Genomic DNA, 11,068 nt, shown 5'->3' on the forward strand with positions numbered 1-11,068 from the left:
TCGGGCAAACCGAGACTCGAACCAGAAAGGACTGGAATTGAAGCCCTGCACCTCCCCCCGCCCCCCACTTTCCAGATGGAGGAACCGTTTCTGGAGACAAATTTATAGAAAAAAAATAATTAGGGAAGTCCGATCAGAAGATGGCGTTAAGACTGCCTCACAATAGAATAGTCTCTTAGCCACTGGGGAGGTTAAGGCCTGAATACTGGCCCTTTCTTGAGCTCCCGTCATTTATTGGGAACATTTAACCAGGGTCAGGGCGGCTAGGGGAAGTGCTTGGAGAGCTGCTGGTGGTAGATGACATTCTCTTGAAATCACCGTTTACTGAGGTGGCTGACCCGTATGGATGTGTCTTCTTGTCGCCAGGACAGAACGTTAGGGAATGAATCCGTCAGAGTACTATTCCCTCTTCCCTCCAGGCTGACTTGGCTGGGGACACCTGAGACAGAAGGAGATAGTTTTGGGATGTTTTTCTTTTTCATCTCTCTCTCTCTCCCTCTCCCTGTGGCAGAAAAAAGGGGGGGGAGGAAATGTTCCAGAAAAAAATGTGGAACACTAAGAAAATTAGAGGTTTTTTAAAAAGTGGATATTCATAAGCAAAAGGATCCAGAGACAGCTTGGAGACACCATTCATATTCAATAAACACCATCATGAAATAGTGTGCTAAGCACCTTTTTTCATTCACTATCTCATTCTGTTAATAAAAGCGTTTCCCAAATGGGAAAGGCTGTGTTAATGGGCACTGAGTAATTTTGTTTCTTTGCAAAAGAAATCCATTAATGTTGTTGTCTCACTGTGTTTTTTTAAAAATATGAAAAAAAAAAAGGACCAGCAGTCTTGACCCTGGAGGTCTTCCCCAGAGCAGAAGGAGGTGGGCTACAGGATAAACAANCGACTCCCTTTACCCCTGTGAAGGAGGGGGCAAAGCCCCATACCATTGTCTGCCAGGAGAACCTTTGGACCTAGAAGAGGAATTTCTTAACTGTTAGCCCCTCTGTGGAGTCAGGGTGAAGGCACTGGTCCATCCTATGAGGTGAAGGGTAGGATCCCTTCCACCTAGCTGGGGCTGCAAAGACTTCATTACCACCCCCCATACCCCTCTCACTATTGAAGCAGATGGGGATGTGTGGGAAACACCTAAAACGTGTAACTCCCAGGGGAGGAGGAAGCTCAGTCTCCTAGCCTCTAAGCCAGGCCTCTTTAGAGACCTCAGAGATCCCATAAACCTTGTGTTTGGTGTGCTTCATTCTCCCCACTACTCCCCTTGGGCCTAAGCTGGCTGCAGGTCAGACTTGCCTGAACATGCCCCTGCCCAAAGCTTTGGAGACCCAGCTCTGGCATCCCTGTGGCCAAGAAGCCTTCCCCAGCATGTCCATCCCAACCCTCCTATCCCTTAGGTGCCCCTCCTCATGTCATCCTTATACCTGTGTATATCTCCGTTAATAATTATTTCCACTTTACTCTTCTTATTGACTATGAGCTTCTTGAGGATGGTGTTCTAATCTTGACTTCCAGTGGACAGCACGTAGTCGAGGCTCAGTGAACATTCCTTGGATGAACAGATGAATGAATGAATGAATGAAGCAAGAAGGTGAATTTTCCCAGAATTGTAGACCTATATCTGGATTCCTAAGACCAAGGTTGGTGTTTGGGGTGGGCCTTCAGAAGACCTGGATACTACCTTTCTATCCCCCTTCTGATAAGTGCTGCCAAGAGCCTTGGATGTATCTGAACCTTTTCGTCCTTCCTCAGCTCGGGTCTGGGAGAGTGAGGCTTCTAAGGCCCCAATTTAGTTCTCCAATTGGAATATAGCGCACAACCCGAGGAAGCTGAGGAGAGAGGGGATGTTGTGTAGAGGGCTGATGTGGGGAATCTTCTCAAGTAATTAGTACTTTACCTTCAAATCCTTCAAAATACTTAAAAAAATTTTTTTACATAGAATTCCCATACAAAATTCACAGCTTTTTTTTTTTCTTTATCTTTATCTTTGAGACAGAGAAACAGAAACAGAAAATGAGTGGGGGAGGGGCAGAGAGAGAGGGAGACCTAGAATCCAAAGCAAGCTCCAGGCTCTGAGCTGTTAGCATGGAGCCCAACATGGGGCTCAAACTCATAAGCCGTGAGATCTTGATCTCAGCCAAAGTCGGAGGCACCCAGGTGCCCCACAATTAACAACTGTAAAGTGAACAATTCAGTGGCATTCAATGCATTTCCCATGTTGTGCGACCACTATGACCACTATCTCTAATTGCAGAACATCTTTATCATCTTAAAGGAGACCCCAGACCCAAGCGCTGGGTCACTCTAGGCAAAATACTTTTGAAGTTTATATTCCCTTGGAATAGGGCTGCTCCTTTGCCCAGGGGGGCATCTTTCCCTTTTGAGTCTGTGCGTTTACACACGTCTTCTAGGGAATCGTGCTCTAGGGAGCAGTGGTCACATAGCCATACTGTGCGGTATGGATGTGGCCTCAAGACAACCGTGGGGAGACTGGCTGAACTCTGAGCAGGAGTGGCCTAGTGTCACGTCCTGGATCCTGGGTGACTCAGGCCTCTGGAGCTGGTAACCAGGCCCCATGTCCCAGGCACTGTGGCCAGAACTCTGACCACACAGACACTGCCCCTTCCCGGGCTCTGCTCTATTCCCATGGGACCTGCCACAGCCTGCAATTGAAAGTCAATGAGCACTCATTCCTGGCCTCCTGCCTCTCCCTGTTCAGGCGGGTTTTGTCCAGCACACCGATTCCCAGGGCCTCAGTCTGGCAAGTTGCCCCAGTCGAGTTTGGGAAGTTAAACCAGATCTTGGGGTGGGAACCCTAGAAGTCAGGAGGGGAACCCCTGAAGGCCAGCCAGCTTGCCTGCAAGGCTCAGCTTGGGCACCTTCACAGTTCTTTGGAAACCTCTCACTGAGGGTAGTGGAGGTGGCGGGAGGAGCCAGTGGGTCAGGGCGGTGGGGAGAGGGTGGAGGGGTGTGGTAGGAGGTGGGGACAATGGAGCCAGCAAAAGTGTTCCCAGGACTTCTGTGGCTTTTTTACTTGAAAAACAACAAACAACCTTGTCAAAATAGCAGGACGGTAAGTGCACCCGGTTTACTAGGAGGGTTATGAAAAGCTATTGACAGCCCAGGGCTTCAGGTAGGATTTTGATCGCATTATTGGAGGGAGAACAAAAAACTCAGTGGGAAGTCTTTTTGCAAATGAAACTACTTTTGGAAATGGAAATACTAACACTACAATGTATTGTGTAGGCTTTCAAAGAATAGGTTTTAAAAACGTGCCATCTATTTATACCCTGAGGAATGAATACAGTGCCATTCTACAGACGAGGAAATTGAGGCCCAGAGTGAGTCCAGGAATCCTTTCAACCAATGCCTTTCAAGCCCAACTGATAATTAGAATCATCTGAGGAGCTTGTAACTGTAGATTCCCATCTCCCCACCCCCCATCTTAATTTGGTAGGTCTGCGTGGGGCCCTCTTGTACAACAGCCCTCTAGGCGATCCTGATGTTCCCTTTTAGTTGGAATAGACGTCTGCTGACCTCTCAGAAAGAAAGGTAGGTCCTCAAAGAAATGCTGGATTGGCTCCCCAGCCTATGAAAGGGCCTGCCTGTGGGTTGGGGTGGGTTAGGGGCAGGTGACCTGGCATGCAGTTGTGGAGATTAGGCCCACATAGGGTCATGGTGAGCTCACAGCCAGCCAGTTCTTCTGGGCTCCTAGGTTTCACATGTCATTTCCTCAGGGAACAGGGCAAGGGCATGGGGAACCCCACAAAGGGCTGACTCAATAAACCGCCATGTCAAAGGATAGGGTTTTTGAGAGCTGGTGGGGTAGCCTCGTGGAGGATCCTGATAGACCTCCCTTTACCCCAGCAGCGGTGAGAGGCACAGAAGTCAAGCANGAGGTCAAGTGAGTTGTCCTAGGGGACCCAGCTAGACTCCGGGACACTGGCTCTTTTCTCACTAATCCACACGGCTGCCTCTCAGGAAGGAATCCCATCTGCTCCAGGGCCAGCTGTTGGCCAGCTTCCCAGGACCCCTCTCCCACTTGGGCTCCTGAACCCTTAAGAGGAAAGAAAACAATGAAGAGGAGGGAAGGCCAGAGGCAACACCCTTCTCCAGCTGGTACCCAAAGCCTAGGCTAAATGCCTTTTGATTTCTGGCCTTGTGGGGACAGGAGTAACCTCACCTGAGTTCAGGTTGTTTGGCCACTGTTCTGTCTCTCAGAAGCCGGACATGTCTTTGAACTCCAGTAATTTTTAAATTTTTTTTGCAAATAATGCAACCTTGCATTCTCATTTTACATTTTATCTCTAATTAATCTGTTTTAATATTAGTAGCAAACTTTTATTTATTTTTTGAGTAATTTCAACACGGGGCTCGAACTCATGACCCGGAGATCAAGAGTCACATACATGCTTTACCAACCGAGCCAGCCAGGTACCCCTAATAGCAAACTTTTAAATCACCAGTTAATATTACTTAATTTCTCCCTACCCCAAACAAACAATCTAGTAAAACCTTTTCATTAAAAAAAAGACACCCTGATTATCCTGTGGTCTCATGTAGTGTCGGGATTTTCATACCCCAGTTTTGAAAACCCAGAACTAGAGAGTCTCAAAGGCCTCTTCAACTTCCACAGGGATCATAGTGAAGGAAAAATCGTGAGTTTCATGGAGCTGCTTTTCTAAAATTCCCAGGCCTGGCCTGTAGGGGGGTGGAACCATCTGGAAGAGGCCTGCCCAGGAAGGTAGAAGCAGACGGTCCAGATCCAGCCCTTTCAGTTTTCATGCCTTTTGAGGGTTTCCAATTGCCATATATCAAAAGGGAAGGGGAGGGGTCAGAGTGGGTTTGTTCTTCAAGCTGTGGGTGGGGGTGGGGGTGACGAGAATGACGGTTGCTGCCACAATGGGGACAGCCTGAATCCAGACTCACAGCCTGCCCGGACAGTAAAATGAGCTCACTCATTTTGCTTTTCGAGACAGAAGAGACCAGGAGGGCTCTCTAGCCTCTGGGTACCCCAAGGGGCTGAGGTGAATAGAGCTGGATTAGAATGCTCAGTAGAGAGGACCACTTGACCCTCTCACTGTCAGAATCTCTCTGTCGGAGGAATGACCCTTAAAATATTTGAACGTTAGAGCCAGAGGGCCCTGGAGGAGCACCTCGTCCAGCCCTCCCACCTGCCCACTTTATGGGCAAGGAACGGAGCTGGCGGGTGAGGAGCTGTAAGTGTTGCCCGAGATCCCCCACTCTCCCGGCAGTTAGGCCTCACTCAGTGTTTAGGAACTTTCTTTTCTCAGGCTTGCACTACTTCCTCACCCCTCTGCTAGCCTGTCTGTAATCACACTCAGAAGTGTGTTTTTAAGTAGCCAAAGGCTTGGGAAACGCAGGTCACTGCGAAAGGCAGCTGCCCAGGGTCTACTAGGCCTTTTTCTGAAGTCCCTTGGCCGGCAGGTGATTGGGAACTGCCAGTTCTACCTGGCAACTTTACCACGTGCTTACCAAGGTCTGTGACCTTCCTGGAGCTCTTTATGCTTTTAAAAGCACTTCCATGTTCCTTAGTATTTTCGTAACGCTGTCAATAAAAATAACTAATATTGTATGGTGTAGGCAAGACATGACTCACCAGTGTCCTTTTACAGGTAAGAAAACAGGTTCAGATAGGTGCAGTGACGCACCTAAGGTCATACAGTCACACAGGTTGGAGCCGTGACTCTAGATCTAGGCTCATTTCCTTGATGCCACACCACCCCACTGACAGGTTTAGTTGTGAGCCAAAGAGGATGGTATGGCTGGAAATGGGGGGCAGGACACGTTGGAGAGTCTGGTATAGAAGAGGTAGAGCGAACACCTGGAATTGCTATGGAGTCGTTAACAGAAAAACTTTCTCTCCTGGGTTGGTCCCTGTGTTATCTAATCGGGTTTTTCCTCCCGCTGCAGAATTCAGCAGGGCCCAGCAGTGCTGACTCAGTAACAAAGCAGACTGCCACCCAACGGGGTTTCCCTTCAGCTAGACACCCTCACACCCCCCTCCAGGTATCCTTCCTGATAGCTCTGGTCTTCTCTAGGAAGGCCAGTCTGGGAAGTGGTGCATCCAAAGTGGGGCCTCTTCCTCCCCACAGTGTCCCCTTTGTAACCCACAAAGGACCGGCTTTGGCACAGGAATCCAGGAGCTAGTGCAGAGTCTTTTTGTACTTAAAAAACAAACGGCAGAGAAATCCCCCAAATTCTAGATCTTTAGATTCTGCTCTGGGAAGAGGTGCACAGAGCTGAACCGACTTCACAGAGATCTGTAGTGGCCGTCGTCTGCTGTGGGGCCAGCGCGGATGGGGGAAGGGAGGAACCCCCCTGCTCCCCCCGCCCGCCGAGGTGCACCCTCAGGGGATCCCGGCCACGGAGGTGACAGATGCCGAGCAGCTGAATGGGGGGCGCGGGGGTGGGGATAGGTTTGTCTCCGCGGACCCCTACGGGGTAAGCAGGGACGTGACTTGGAGAACGTGCGTCTGGGGACCAGTGGGGGACAAGAGTGGGACTGAGAGAAAGGCGGGGCCGACCCCGGCTCCGCCCCCTCCGGGAGGAAAGCGACTCCTCCTACCGTCCGGGGAAAAGCTGCCCCGCAGCAGATGCTGAGCTCAGCGTTTCGCTNGAGAGGCCGAGGAGGCCCTCACAACCCTGAGGCTGTAACTCTCCTCCGACCGGGTCGGCTAACAAAGCGTTCTCTGTTGGGGTAGGGAAGGCCTCCTGGGTGCACGCAAAACCTTAGGGGGGCGGGAGGGGGGAGTGTCTGTGAGTCATCACCCCAAACCCTGACTTAGCCCCAAGAACCCGCGTCAGAGAGGCCAAGCCCTGGTGCCCTCTGACCCCAGGATTTGTTTGGCGGAGGGAGTGCAGGGAGCAGTGCCTGCCCCTGTAAGGCTGCAGGCCAGAGCCGCCCAGGCCACCTCCAGCTCGCACAGGAAGGGACTTTTATTTACGGCAACCTTGAAAAGATCAGGGAATGATCTGTTTGGGAGGGGAAGGAAGAAAGCCCTTTGTACCCACCTGGCATAAATGGTTTCCCAGGCCAAACGGGGGTGGGTGGCTATTTTTGAGCTGACCTACATACCTATTTGCCTCTTTATCTTTTTATTATCACACATGGTTATTATGGGAGCTTTTCTTTAGCACTTGGTGCAGCTGCTGCATTTGCTGAGGGCTGCACAATGAGGCGTGTTGCCTCACTCTCCCGGGAAGTTTTAAGAGTCTCTGATCCTGGAAAGAAGGACATCAATAGGGCTGCAGAAGCTTCACCAAGCTCTTTCCCCAGACAACAGGATCCTAATCCTGAAGCACCAACTCCAGAGCTGGCCAGCCCTGGAGGCAAGAAATGACATTCAGATTTGACAGCAATGTCCCTGGGTTTTGCTGAGGCTGACCTACAGACCCCTCAGCCTCAGGGCCTCCATTACAGCGAAAGTTGATCTTGTGGAGGTGAGGTTTCCCTTTACAGATAGAGAAAGTGAGGCATAGAGGTGAGTTGTGGACAGAACTAGCTGGGATTTACTGCTCCAATTCTGGACACAACCCCCTGACCCCCTTTTTTTTTAAGTAGAGACAGGGAGAGCTTGGAGAGTTCTCTTGATTTTACCTTTGTTCGACATCACCAAGGCCTCCCTCTCAAACCTTTTAGTAGCTCCCCATTGCCTTTAGAGAAAGTCTGGCTCCTTCCCTTGGCCTAGCAAGCCTTCAGGGCAGCCCCTTGCTATCGTTAGATTCATCTTCCTCCCACAGCCCAGGAGGGGAAAATCACCTATGGTTCTAATTACCTCTGAAACGCTCTTAAATTTTCCATAAAGTACAGTATGCAGGGCTTTGTGTATACAACTTTGCACAGTAATATGTATGTAGATGTGCAAAATATATACAGCCAGGTACAGTAGATCATAAAGGAGGACATCAAAGTATAAGCATACAATTCACAGCATTTTAAATTTATACCAAAGAGAAACAGATACATCGACCTGGAGGTGAGACTGGCAGAGGTTAACAGCAGATTTCTGTCTTGTCCTATCTGGTGACCTCTCGGGCATGAAATCCTTGGCCTGGAAGGAGAGTGGGGGATATTCACACTCCTTAAACTATTCTTTTTTGCTTGGGTTTTTCTTTCGACGCTGGTATAATTGACTTCACCCAGGTTCCCTGTGCCATGGGGAAGGTCTTTTCTTTGTGCTGACAGGTGTCTTCCCTTCCAGCTTGCTCGTGTCTTCACACTGATTTTAGTCTTCCCAGATGCCTTTCTAGCTCCTTCTAGCTCCGACTGCAGGCTGGTCTCAAGTTCAGGGCCCTCCAGGAGCACTCTTTGAGCATAGGCGGGACTCCCCATGTTCCCCTGTTGGGGAGTAAGGGCTGGGAGTCCAAGTCAAACCTGCCTGACTTTGAAGCCAGTGCTCAGCTCACAGGGCTGGGGATGTGTTCTCCTGTCTTCTCACTTCACATCGTATGTTGAAACCATCCCATCCTGGGTCTGATGCCACATCACACTGTAAACTCCTTCATGTATTTTAAATCTTTAAACACCCACCAACACCACCAACACTTACACACACACACACACACACACACCCTATAGGTTAGATACGTATGGTATATACAGTATGTGCTCAGCAAATATTCGGCCCAGAATTGAATGAAACTAGAGCCTACATGTGACTCAGGGTCAATGTGAAATCGGTGAGAAGTCTCCCCTGCCCCCTCCCAGGCAGTGGGGAACTTGCTTCCTGTGAACTCTGATAGCATTTATGATTGTCACAGAAAGTCAGAACTGAAAGGGGGATTTCCCTTCTTGTCATGAGAAGACCAAAGGGAAGTATCCAAAGCAACCCGGAATGGAAGCCAGATCCCACGGCTCCCTGGCTCACACTAGCCCTCTCTTCCTTCACCTCGGTGCCTCTTCAGAGGGGCCTGCCCTGATGGCCCCACCCCTTCTTCTCTTCTGTTGTTTCCTTTCAAGGCACTCATTCAGTGTGGAATTATACAGGTGTGTATCTGTGTGGGCCCTCAATGCCTGTCTTTCCAATTGCGAGCTTCTGGAGGCCAGGGGTTGTATCTGCTTCATCGTGGAGCTCCAGTGCCCTGCACACAGCCAGCCCCACAGAGTTCCCAATAGATATATATGAGCAGAAAAAAATCAGTGTCCCAGTGGCCTGAGAACCTCCTCATTTGTCCCTAGGGCAGCACTGCGATTGGATCAGAACACACAAAAGTTGACAAACCTAGAGTGCCTTGTCTTGAGGAGCTTAAGGTTCAGAGGGGAGATGAGACACCTAGTGAACAGCTTCACACCAGGAAGGCGACTGAGTCTGAACCCTGTCAGACCAGGTGTTGCTGTCAAGCGACCTGCGACCTGTGCAGGAAAGACTGGAGGCTGGAGGCCTGGGGCAGGGAACCAGTTAGCTCGTGATTGCAAAACCTGAAAACCACTGAAATGTCCACGGCGGGAGAATGGTTAAAGAAATGCTATCTCCACTCCACAGAATACTATGTGGGTGTGAAAAAGAGTGAGATAGACTTTGTGAAGATGTCCAAGATATATTGCTCGGTAAAGAGAACAAGTTGCAGAACAGCTTGTGTCCTCCGATCTCATCCAGAAGCAAAAACAGGACACTCCCCTGCGGACACACGTTCAGCTGTGTGGAGAAAACAACTAGAAGGATGCTGGAAAAACTATTCACAGATGTTATCGCTGAGGGATGGAAGGGAGGGCGAGGTTTTACTTTTTCACTGTGCACCTTCTGCACTGTTGAATTTTGACCATGAGCTCATAGTACTTTCACAAGAGTATTTTGTTTTTGTGTTTTGCTATTGCTTTTTGGGGGAGANGCACAGTGAGAGGGCCCTGATGGACCCAGAAAGGTGGACGAAGGGTCTGAGAAGGCTATGTGGTTCCAAATGGGGAAAAGTGGGGATTACCGTGGAGACATGGTACCAAAGTGGGATGGCATGTGAGAAGTACAGGGTTGGGTCTGGGGGTCTCATTCAAGGTGACTCACCCCCACAGTGCTGGTGACCCTGGGCAGGGGACAAGGAGCCCAAGGCCAGGAAACCCTGACTTTTGGGAACCAGGGCAAGAAAACGAAGAAGGTTGACCTTTAGGACCCTACGGATTCCTTGGCCGGTTTACCATCCTTAGGGTACAAACCGTTCTGGCTGCAGCGTGGAAACAAACAGAGCGAGGAGGGGCCAAAGCCAAAGCCGCTGGAGGAGGTCTGCCTTTCCACAGGCTGCTGTGGTGTGCCGCCTGGGTCCCCGCCCTCCTGCTTGCTCTTGTGGGCAGCCATCCAGCCCCTGGGTGAAAGGCCAGGGCTTCTGGCCCCTTCCGGAGATGAAGCCCCTTCCCAGGACCTGGAGCAAAGGAAGCCAGAACAATGCTGTTCGTGGAGATTGGGGGAGAGGGAGCTAAGTAGGGGCACGAGAAGTTTCTTGGCTCAGATAAGCCAGTAAAAGCCTAGAGAAGGTCAAAGATGAGGAATGTTCTGTGATTTCTAAGACAGCAGCTCATTTATCTCATAAACACTTGCTCTGAGCCTGAGTCCAGTGGTAATACTGTCTCCATTGCAAGCTGGATAAGAGCCCTCCTCTGAGGGGCTGCATTTGAAGGCTTGTCTCTAGGTCTCTCCACAAAAGGCCCTCTGAAAGGATGAAGGGAAATGTTTGCCATGTGCTGCGAGGCACCTCCGCGGGTGTCTATTTAGTCTGCATTACCACCTTCTAAAGGAGGTATTCTTTGATATACTGGGAAACTGAGGCTGGGAGGATGATGCCGTGCCCTTGACCACACGGTTAGGAAGTGTTAAAACTGGGATTTGAACCTGGGTGTGCCTGTGTCCCACTTATAATTTGGTTGCTTGGAGCTTAGAACACATTTTCCCATCAAAATAATGCTGTAAGTGGCGGTTTGGTTGCCATAATGGCCTCGCTCACCCAGGGTATAGCCGGAATTAATTCTATGTTTCAGTGTGGTTGTGGATGAATCAGGCTTCTGCGGGCCAGCCTGGAAACCCACTGGAGAGGGAAAATGCATTTGAGGGTGTGCCC

The 11,068-nt window shown here is 50.1% G+C and overlaps 1 long non-coding RNA gene across 1 annotated transcript; it reads right to left on the bottom strand.

Moving 5' to 3' along the window:
- Positions 1–173: 173 nt before the first annotated feature.
- LOC144243560 (uncharacterized) lies at positions 174–1,548 on the bottom strand. The gene is made up of 2 exons (XR_013338679.1): positions 1,426–1,548; positions 174–439 (listed from the first exon to the last, which is right to left on the bottom strand). It is a non-coding gene; the product is annotated as an uncharacterized LOC144243560 (long non-coding RNA).
- Between the last annotated feature and the right edge of the window lie 9,520 nt (positions 1,549–11,068).

This window comes from Crocuta crocuta, unplaced genomic scaffold (genome assembly GCF_008692635.1).
Source record: "Crocuta crocuta isolate KB4526 unplaced genomic scaffold, BGI_CrCroc_1.0 scaffold167, whole genome shotgun sequence".
In the NCBI taxonomy this organism is placed as follows: Eukaryota; Metazoa; Chordata; class Mammalia; order Carnivora; family Hyaenidae; genus Crocuta; species Crocuta crocuta.